Source organism: Pristiophorus japonicus, chromosome 25 (genome assembly GCF_044704955.1).
Source record: "Pristiophorus japonicus isolate sPriJap1 chromosome 25, sPriJap1.hap1, whole genome shotgun sequence".
NCBI classification, from domain to species: domain Eukaryota; kingdom Metazoa; phylum Chordata; class Chondrichthyes; family Pristiophoridae; genus Pristiophorus; species Pristiophorus japonicus.
The window spans coordinates 31,773,035-31,785,317 of NC_092001.1; positions in this window are offsets into that span (position 1 = coordinate 31,773,035).

Sequence of the window (12,283 nt, forward strand, 5' to 3'; positions counted from 1 at the left end):
CAAATCGAGGGACCCCTTATACTGAGGCATCAAATCCAGGGACCCCTTACACTGAGGCATCAAATCCAGGGAACCTTTACACTGAGGCATCAAACCCAGGGACCGCTTTCACTGAGGCAACAAATCCAGGGACCCCTTACACTGAGACATCAAATCCAGGGACCCCTTACACTGAGGAATCAAATCCAGACACCCCTTACACTGAGACACCAAATCCAGCGAACCCCTCCACTGAGGCATCAAATCCAGGGACCCCTTACACTGAGGCATCAAATCCAGGGAGCCCATACACTGAGGCATCAAATCCAGGGAGCCCATACACTGAGGCATCAAATCCAGGGACCCCATTACACTGAGGCATCCAATCCTGGGACCCCTTACACTGAGACATCAAATCCAGGGACCCCTGACACTGAGGCACCAAATCCAGGGACACCTTACATTGAGACACCAAATCCAGGGACCCCTTGCACTGAGACACCAAATCAAGGGACAACTTGCACTGAGGCTTCATATCCAGGGACCCCATACACTGAGGCAACAAATCCAGGGACCCCATACACTGAGGCAACAATCCAGGAATCCCCGACACTGAGGCATCAAATGCAGGGACCCCTTACCCTGGGGCATCAAATCCAGGTCCACTTACACTGAGACACCAAATCCAGGGACTCATTACACTGAGGCATCAATTGCAGGTACCCCTTACCCTGAGGCATCAAATGCAGCGACCCCTTACACTGAGGTATCAAATCCAGGGACCCCTTACAATGAAACACCAAATACAGGGAACCCTTACACTGAGGAATCAAATCCAGGCACCCCTTACACTGAGACACCAAATCCAGGGAACCCCTCCACTGAGACATCCAATCCAGGGACCCCTTACACTGAGGCATCAAATCCAGGGAGCCCATACACTGAGGCATCAAATCCAGGGAGCCCATACACTGAGGCATCAAATGCAGGGACCCCTTACCGAGGCATCAAATCCAGGACCACTTACATTGAGACACCAAATCCAGGGACCCTTACACTGAGGCAACAAATCCAGGGACACGTTACATTGAGACACCAAATCAATGGAAAATTGACACTGAGGCATCAAATCCAGGGACCCCATACACTGAGGCACCAAATTCAGGGACCCCTTACACTGAGGCATCAAATCGAGGGACCACTTCCCCTGAGACAGCAAACCCAGGGACCACTGACACTGATGCATCAAATCCAGGGACCCCTTACACTGAGACACCAAATCGAGGGACCCCTTACACTGAGGCACCAAATCCAGGGACCCCTTACACAGAGGCACCAAATTCAGGGACCCCTTACACTGAGGCATCAAATCGAGGGACCACTTCCCCTGAGACAGCAAACCCAGGGACCACTGACACTGATGCATCAAATCCAGGGACCCCTTACACTGAGACACCAAATCGAGGGACCCCTTATACTGAGGCATCAAATCCAGGGACCCCTTACACTGAGGCATCAAATCCAGGGAACCTTTACACTGAGGCATCAAACCCAGGGACCGCTTTCACTGAGGCAACAAATCCAGGGACCCCTTACACTGAGACATCAAATCCAGGGACCCCTTACACTGAGGAATCAAATCCAGACACCCCTTACACTGAGACACCAAATCCAGCGAACCCCTCCACTGAGGCATCAAATCCAGGGACCCCTTACACTGAGGCATCAAATCCAGGGAGCCCATACACTGAGGCATCAAATCCAGGGAGCCCATACACTGAGGCATCAAATCCAGGGACCCCATTACACTGAGGCATCCAATCCTGGGACCCCTTACACTGAGACATCAAATCCAGGGACCCCTGACACTGAGGCACCAAATCCAGGGACACCTTACATTGAGACACCAAATCCAGGGACCCCTTGCACTGAGACACCAAATCAAGGGACAACTTGCACTGAGGCTTCATATCCAGGGACCCCATACACTGAGGCAACAAATCCAGGGACCCCATACACTGAGGCAACAATCCAGGAATCCCCGACACTGAGGCATCAAATGCAGGGACCCCTTACCCTGGGGCATCAAATCCAGGTCCACTTACACTGAGACACCAAATCCAGGGACTCATTACACTGAGGCATCAATTGCAGGTACCCCTTACCCTGAGGCATCAAATGCAGCGACCCCTTACACTGAGGTATCAAATCCAGGGACCCCTTACAATGAAACACCAAATCCATGGAACCCCTCCACTGAGGCATCCAATCCAGGGACCCCTTACAATGAAACACCAAATCCAGGGAACCCTTCCACTGAGGAATCAAATCCAGGCACCCCTTGCACTGAGACACCAAATCCAGGGAACCCCTCCACTGAGACATCCAATCCAGGGACCCCTTACACTGAGGCATCAAATCCAGGGAGCCCATACACTGAGGCATCAAATTCAGGGACCCCTTACACTGAGGCTTCAAATGCAGGGACCCCTTACCGAGGCATCAAATCCAGGACCACTTACACTGAGACACCAAATCCAGGGACCCTTACACTGAGGCAACAAATCCAGGAACACGTTACATTGAGACACCAAATCAATGGAAAATTGACACTGAGGCATCAAATCCAGGGACCCCATATACTGAGGCACCAAATTCAGGGACCCCTTACACTGAGGCATCAAATCGAGGGACCACTTCCCCTGAGACAGCAAACCCAGGGACCACTGACACTGATGCATCAAATCCAGGGACCCCTTACACTGAGACACCAAATCGAGGGACACCTTACACTGAGGCACCAAATCCAGGGACCCCTTACACAGAGGCACCAAATTCAGGGACCCCTTACACTGAGGCATCAAATCGAGGGACCACTTCCCCTGAGACAGCAAACCCAGGGACCACTGACACTGATGCATCAAATCCAGGGACCCCTTACACTGAGACACCAAATCGAGGGACCCCTTATACTGAGGCACAAAATCCAGGGACCCCTTACACTGAGGAATCAAATCCAGGGAACCTTTACACTGAGGCATCAAACCCAGGGACCCCTTTCACTGAGGCAACAAATCCAGGGACCCCTTACACTGAGACATCAAATCCAGGGATCCCTTACAATGAAACACCAAATCCAGGGACCCCTTACACTGAGGAATCAAATCCAGACACCCCTTACACTGAGACACCAAATCCAGGGAACCCCTCCACTGAGGCATCAAATCCAGGGACCCCTTACACTGAGGCATCAAATCCAGGGAGCCCATACACTGAGGCATCAAATCCAGGGAGCCCATACACTGAGGCATCAAATTCAGGGACCCCTTACACTGAGGCATCAAATGCAGGGACCCCTTACCGAGGCATCAAATCCAGGACCACTTACACTGAGACACCAAATCCAGGGACCCTTACACTGAGGCAACAAATCCAGGGACACCTTACATTGAGACACCAAATCAATGGAAAATTGACACTGAGGCATCAAATCCAGGGACCCCATACACTGAGGCAACAAATCCAGGGACCCCATACACTGAGGCAACAAATCCAGGGACACCTTACACTGAGGCATCAAATGCAGGAACCCCTTACCGAGGTATCAAATCCAGGACCACTTACACTGAGATACCAAATCCAGGGACCCTTACAATGAGGCAACAAATCCAGGGACCCCTGACACTGAGGCATCTATTGCAGGTAACCCTTACCCTTAGGCATCAAATCCAGGGACCCCATTACACTGAGGTATCCAATCCTGGGACCCCTTACACTGCGACACCAAATCCAGGGATTCCTTGCACTGAGGCATCAAATCCAGGGAGCCCTTACACTGAGGCATCAAATCCAGGGACCCCTTACACTGAGGCATCAAATCCTGGGACACCTCACAATGAGGCTTCAAATCCTGGGACCCCTCACACTGAGGCATCAAATCCAGGGACCCCTTATACTGAGGCACCAAATCCAGCGACACCTGACAGTGAGACACCAAATCCAGGGACCCCTTGCACTGAGACATCAAATCCAGGGTCCCCTTACACTGAGACACCAAATCCAGGGACCCCATTACACTGAGGCATCCAATCCTGGGACCCCTTACACTGAGACATCAAATCCAGGGACACCTTAATTGAGACACCAAATCCAGGGACCCCTTGCACTGAGATACCAAATCAAGGGACAACTTGCACTGAGGCATCATATCCAGGGACCCCATACACTGAGGCAACAAATCCAGGGACCCCATACACTGAGGCAACATTCCAGGGATCCCCGACACTGAGGCATCAAATGCAGGGACCCCTTACAATGAAACACCAAATCCAGGGAACCCTTACACTGAGGAATCAAATCCAGGCACCCCTTACACTGAGACACCAAATCCAGGGAACCCCTCCACTGAGGCATCCAATCCAGGGACCCCTTACACTGAGGCATCAAATCCAGGGAGCCCATACACTGAGGCATCAAATCCAGGGAGCCCATACACTGAGACATCAAATTCAGGGACCCCTTACACTGAGGCATCAAATGCAGGGACCCCTTACCGAGGCATCAAATCCAGGACCACTTACACTGAGACACCAAATCCAGGGACCCTTACACTGAGGCAACAAATCCAGGGACCCCTTACACTGAGGCATCTATTGCAGGTACCCCTTACCCTGAGGCATCAAATCCAGGGACCCCATTACACTGAGGTATCCAATCCTGGGATCCCTTACACTGAGACATCAAATCCAGGGACCCCTTACACTGAGGCACCTAATCCAGGGAGCCCATACACTGAGGCACCAAATCTACCTAACCCTTAATCTGAGGCACCAAATCCAGCGACCCCATTACACTGATGCGTCAAATCCTGGGACCACTTACACTGAGGCATCAAATCTCAGGGACCACTTACACTGACGCACCAAGTGCAGTGACCCATTACACTGAGGCATCAAATCCAGGGACCACTTATACTGAGGCACAAAATCAAGGGACCCCTTAAACTGAGACATCAAATCCAGGGACCCCTTACACTGAGGCATCAAATCCACGGACCCCTCACACTGAGGAATCAAATCCAGTAACCCCTTACACTGAGGCATCAAATCCAGGGATCCCTTACACTGAGGCAGCAAATCCAGGGACCACTTATATTGAGACATAAATCCAGGGACCCCTGACACTGAGGCAGCAAATTCAGAGATCCCTTACACTGAGACAACAAATCCAGGGACCCCTTACACTGAGGCATCAAATCCAGCGACCCCTTACACTGAGGCATCAAATCCAGGGACCCCTTACACTAAGGCACCAAATCCAGGGAACCCTGAGACTGAGACACCAAATCCATGGACCCCTTACACTGAGGCATAAAATCCAGGGACTTCTTACACTGAGGCATCAAATGCAGGTAACCCTTACCCTGAGGCATTAAATCCAGGGACCACTTACACTAATGCATCAAATCCAGGGACCCCTGACACTGAGACACCAAATCCAGTGACCCTTTACACTGAGGCGTCAAATCCAGTGACCAGTTACAATGATGCATCAAATCCAGGGAGCCCATAAACTGAGGCATCAAATTCAGGGACCCCTTACACTGAGGCACCAATTCCAGGGACCCCATTACACTCATGCATCAAATCCAAGGACCCCTTACACTGAGGCACCAAATCCAGGGATTCCTTGCACTGAGACACCACATCCAGAGAAGCCTTACACTGAGGCACCAAATCCAGTGACCCCTTACACTGCGACACCAAATCCAGGGATTCCTTGCACTGAGGCTTCAAATCCAGGAACCCCTTATGCTGAGGCACCAAATCCAGCGACACCTTGCACTGAGACACCAAATCCAGGGACGCCATTACACTGAGGCATCCAATCCTGGGACCCCTTACACTGAGACATCAAATCCAGGGACCCCTGACACTGAGACACCAAATCAAGGGACAACTTACACTGAGGCATCATATCCAGGGACCCCATACACTGAGGCAACAAATCCAGGGACCTCATACACTGAGGCAACAAATCCAGGGATCCCCCTACACTGAGGCATCAAATGCAGGGACCCCTTACCCTGGGGCATCAAATCCAGGACCACTTACACTGAGACACCAAATCCAGGGACCCTTACACTGAGGCAACAAATCCAGGGACTCATGACACTGAGGCATCAATTGCAGGTACCCCTTACCCTGAGGCATCAAATCCAGGGACCCCTTACACTGAGGCAGGAAATCCAGCGACCCCTTACACTGAGGTATCAAATCCAGGGACCCCTTACACTGACACATCAAATTCAGGTACCCCTTACACTGAGGCATCAAATGAAGGTACCCCTTAAACTGAGGCACCAAATCCAGGGACGCCTTACACTGAGGCATCAAATCCAGGGACCCCTTGTACTGAGACATCAAATCCAGGGACCACTGACACTGAGGCACCAAATCCAGGACCACTTACACTGAGACACGAAATACAGGGACCCTTTCACTGAGGAAAACAAATCCAGGGAACCCTTACACTGAGGCATCAATTGCAGGTACCCCTTACACTGAGACATCAAATCCAGGACCACTTACACTGAGACATCAAATCCAGGAACCCCTTACACTGACACATCAAATCCAGGGACCCCTTACACTGAGACATCAAATCCAGGGAGCACTTACACGGAGGCACCAAATCCAGGACCACTTACACTGAGACACGAAATACAGGGACCTTTTCACTGAGGAAAACAAATCCAGGGACCCCTTACACTGAGGCATCAATTGCAGGTACCCCTTACACTGAGACATCAAATGCAGGACCACTTACACTGAGACATCAAATCCAGGAACCCCTTACACTGACACATCAAATCCAGAGTCCCCTTACACTGAGACATCAAATCCAGGGAGCACTTACACGGAGGCATCAAATGCAGGGAACCCTTACTCTGAGGCATCAAATCCAGGGACCACTGAGACATCAAATCCACGGACCACTTACACTGAGGCAACAAATCCAGGGAGCCCTTCCACTGAGGCAACAAATCCAGGTACCACGACCACTGACACTGAGGCATCAAATCCAGGGACCCCTTACACTGATACACCAATCGAGGGACCCCTTACAATGAGGCATCAAGTCCATGGACCCCTTACACTGAGGCATCAAATCCAGCGACCACTTACACTGAGACACCAAATCCAGGACCCCTTACAATGAGGCATCAAATCCTGGGACCCCTTACAATGAGGCTTCAAATCTTGGGACAACTCACACTGAGGCATCAAATCCAGGGACCCCTTACACTGAGGCACCAAATCCAGGGACACCTTCCATTGAGACACCAAATCCAGGGACCCCTTACACTGAGGCATCAAATTCAGCGACCACTTACACTGAAACACCAAATCCAGGGACCACTTACATTGAGACATCAATCCAGGGACCCCTGACACTGAGGCATCAAATTCAGAGAACCCTTACACTGAGACATCAAATCCAGGGACCCCTTACACTGAGACATCAAATCCAGGGACCCCTTAAACTGAGGCACCAAATCCAGGGACCAGTTACAATGATGCACCAAATCCAGGGACCATTTGCACTGAGACATCAAATCCTGGGACCCCTTACACTGAGGCATCAAATCCAGGGACCACTTCCACTGAGACACCAAACCCAGGGACCACTGACACTGAGGCATCAAATCCAGTGACCCCTTAGACTGAGACACCAAATCGAGGGACCCTTTATACTGAGGCATCAAATTCAGGGAGACCTTACAGTGAGGCATGAAATCCAGGGACCCCTTACACTGAGACACCAAATCCAGGACCCCTTACAATGAGGCTTCAAATCCTGGGACCCCTCACACTGAGGCATCAAATCCAGGGACCCCTTACACTGAGGCTTCAAATCCAGGGACCCCTTACACTGAGGCCCCAAATCCAGCGACCCCTTACAGTGAGACACCAAATCCAGGGAACCCTTGCACTGAGACATCAAATCCAGGGACCCCTTACACTGAGACACCAAATCCAGGGACCCTTACACTGAGGCATCAATTGCAGGTACCCCTTACCCTGAGGCATCAAATCCAGGGACCCCTTACACTGAGGCATCAAATCCAGGGACCCATTACACTGAGACATCAAATTCAGGGACCCCTTACACAGATGCATCAAATGCAGGGAACCCTTACACTGAGGCATCAAATCCAGGGAGCCCTTACACTGAGACACCAAATCCAGGGACCCCATTACACTGCGACATCAAATTCAGGGACCATTTACACTGAGGCACCAAATCCAGGGACCCCTTACACAGAGGCACCAAATTCAGGGACCACTTACACTGAGACATCAAATCGAGGGACCACTTCCACTGAGACAGCAAACCCAGGGACCACTGACACTGATGCATCAAATTCAGAGATCCCTTCCACTGAGACATCAAATCCAGGGACCCCTTAAACTGAGGCACCAAATCCAGGGACCCCTTACACCGAGGCATCAAATCCAGTGACCAGTTACAATGATGCATCAAATCCAGGGACCACTCACACTGAGGCATCAAATCCATGGACCCCTTACATTGAGGCACCAACTCCAGGGACCTCTTACACTGAGACATCAAATCCATGGGGCACTTACACTGAGGCATCAAATGCAGGTACCCCTTACCCTGAGACATCAAATTCAGAGACCCCTTACACTGAGACATCAAATCCAGGGACCCCTTACACTGAGGCATCAAATCCAGGCACCCATTACACTGAGGGAACAAATCCAGCGACCACTTACACTGAGGCACCAAATCCAGGGACCACTTACATTGAGACATCAATCCAGGGACCCCTGACACTGAGTCATCAAATTCAGAGATCCCTTACACTGAGGCACCAAATCCAGGGACCACTTACATTGAGACATCAATCCAGGGACCACTGACACTGAGTCATCAAATCCAGTGACCCCTTAGACTGAGGCACCAAATCGAGGGACCCTTTATACTGAGGCATCAAATTCAGGGAGCCCTTACAGTGATGCATCAAATCCAGGGACCCCTTGCACTGAGGGATCAAATCCAGGGACCCCTGACACTGAGGCATCATATCCAGGGACCACTTACACTGAGACACCTAATCCAGGGACCCTGACACTGAGGCAACAAATCCAGGGAGCACTTACACTGAGGCATCAAATGCAGGTACCCCTTACCCTGAGGCATCAAATCCAGGACCACTGACACTGAGACACCAAATCCAGGGACCCCTTACACTGCGGCAACAAATCCAGGGACCACTTACACTGAGGCATCAATTGCAGGTACCCCTTACCCTGAGGCATCAAATCCAGGACTCCTTACACTGAGACATCGAATCCAGGGACCCGTTAAACTGAGGCATCGAATCCAGGGACCCCTTACACTGAGACATCAAATTCAGGGACCCCTTACACAGATGCATCAAATCCAGGGAGCCCTTACACTGATGCATCAAATCCAGGGACCCCTTACACTGAGACATCAAATCCAGGGACCCCTTACACTGAGGCACCAAATCCAGGGACCCCTTCCACAGAGGCACCAAATTCAGGGACCCCTTACACTGAGGCGTCAAATCTAGGGACCACTTCCACTGAGACAGCAAACCCAGGGACCACTGACAATGATGCATCAAATCCAGGGACCCCTTACACTGAGACACCAAATCGAGGGAACCCTTTTACTGAGACACCAAATACAGTGACGCTGACACTGAGGCATCAAATCCAGGACCCCTTACAATGAGGCATCAAATCCTGGGACCTCTTATACAGAGGCATCAAATACAGCGACCACTTACAATGAGACACCAAATCCAGGTACCCCTTACACTGACGCATCAAATCCAGGGACCACTTACACTGAGGCACCAAATCCAGGGAGCCCTGACACTGAGACACCAAATCCAGGGACCCTTTACACTGAGGCATCAAATCCAGTGACCAGTTACAATGATGCACCAAATCTAGGGACCCTTTACACTGAGACATCAAATCCAGGGACCACTTATAATGAGGCAACAAATGCTGGGACCCCTTACACTGAGACATCAAATCCAGGGACCCCTTACACTGAGACACCAAATCCAGGGAACCCTTACACTGAGACACCAAATCCAGGGAACCCTCACACTGAGGCATCAAATCCAGGGAACCCTCACACTGATGCATCAAATCCATGGACCCCTTACACTGAGGCATCAAATCCAGGGAGCCCATACACTGAGGCATCAAATCCAGGGAGCCCATACACTGAGGCAAGAAATTCAGTGACCCCTTACGCTGAGGCATCAAATCCAGGGAGCCCTTACACTGTGAGACCAAATCCAGGGACCCCATTACACTCATGCATCAAATCCTGGGACCCCTTGCACTGATGCATCAAATCCAAGGATCCCTTACACTGATGCATCAAATCCAGAGATCCCTGTCACTGCGACACCAAATCAAGGGACCCTTTGCACTGAGGCATCAAATCCAGGGACCCCTTACACTGAGACATCAAATCCAGGGACCCATTATACTGAGGTATCAAATTCAGGGACCCCTTACACTGAGGCATCAAGTGCAGGGACCTCTTACACTGAGACATCAAATCCAGAGACCCCTTAAACCGAGGCATCAAAACCAGAGACCACTTACACTGAGACATCAAATCCAGGGACCATTTACACTGAGGCATCAAATCCAGGGACCACTTCCACTGAGACGTCAAATCCAGGGAACCCAAGCACTGAGACACCAAATCCAGGGACCCCTTACACTGAGACATCAAATCCAGGGACCCCTTACACTGAGACATCAAATACAGGGACCCCTGACACTGAGACATCAAATCCAGGGAGCACTTACACTGAGACATCAATCCAGGGACCCCTAACACTGAGGCACCAAATCCAGGGAGCCCTGAGACTGAGGCATCAAATCCAGGGACTCCTTACACTGAGGCACCAAATCCAGGGACCATTTACACTGAGGTACCAAATCCAAGGACCCCTGACAGTGAGACACTAAATCCAGGGACACCTTACACTGAGACACCACATCCAGGGACCCCATTCACTGAGGCATCAAATATATGGACCACTTACACTGAGGCAAAAAATCCAGGGACCCCTTACACTGGTGCATCAAATCCAGGGATCCCTTGCACTGAGGCATCAAATCCAGTGACTCCTTACACTGATGCACCAAATCCAGGGAATCATGTACTGAGGCATCAAATCCAGGGACCACTTAGACTGAGGCATCAAATCCATGGACCCCTTACATTGAGGCACCAACTCCAGGGACCTCTTACACTGAGGCATCAAATCCGAGGACCCGTTACACTGAGGCATCAAATCCGCAGACCCCTTACCCTGAGGCATCAAATCCAGGGATCCTTTACACTGAGGCATCAAATCCAGTGACCCCTTACACTGAGGCATCAAATCCAGGGACCCCTGACACTGAGGCATTATAATCAGCGACCCCTTACACTGAGGCATCAAATTCAGGGACCCCTTACACTGAGGCATCATATCGAGGGAGCCCTTGCACTGAGACACCACATCTAGGGACCCCTTACACTGATGCATCAAATCCAGGGACCCCTTACACAGACATCAAATCAACGGAACCCTTACACTGAGACACCAAATCCAGGGACACCTTACACTGAGACACCACATCCAGGGACCCCATTCACTGAGGCATCAAATATATGGACCACTTTCACTGAGGCAAAAAATCCAGGGACCCCTTACACTGATGCATCAAATCCAGGGATCCCTTACACTGAGGCATCAAATCCAGGGACTCCTTACACTGATACACCAAATCCAGGGAATCATGTACTGAGGCATCAAATCCAGGGACCACTTAGACTGACGCATCAAATCCATGGACCCCTTACATTCAGGCACCAACTCCAGGGACCTCTTACACTGAGGCATCAAATCCAGGGACCCGTTACACTGAGGCATCAAATCCGAAGACCCCTTACCCTGAGGCATCAAATCCAGGGACCCCTTACACTGAGGCATCAAATCCAGGCACCCCATTACACTGATGCATCAAATCCAGGGACACCTTACACTGAGGCATCAAGTGCAGGGACCCCTTAAACTGAGACATCCAATCAAGGGACCCCTTATACTGAGGCATCAAATCCAGCAAACCTTTAAACCGAGGCATCAAATCCAGGGAACCCTAACACCGAGGCATCAAATCCAGGGACCCCTTACACTGAGACATCAAATCCAGGGACCCCTTGC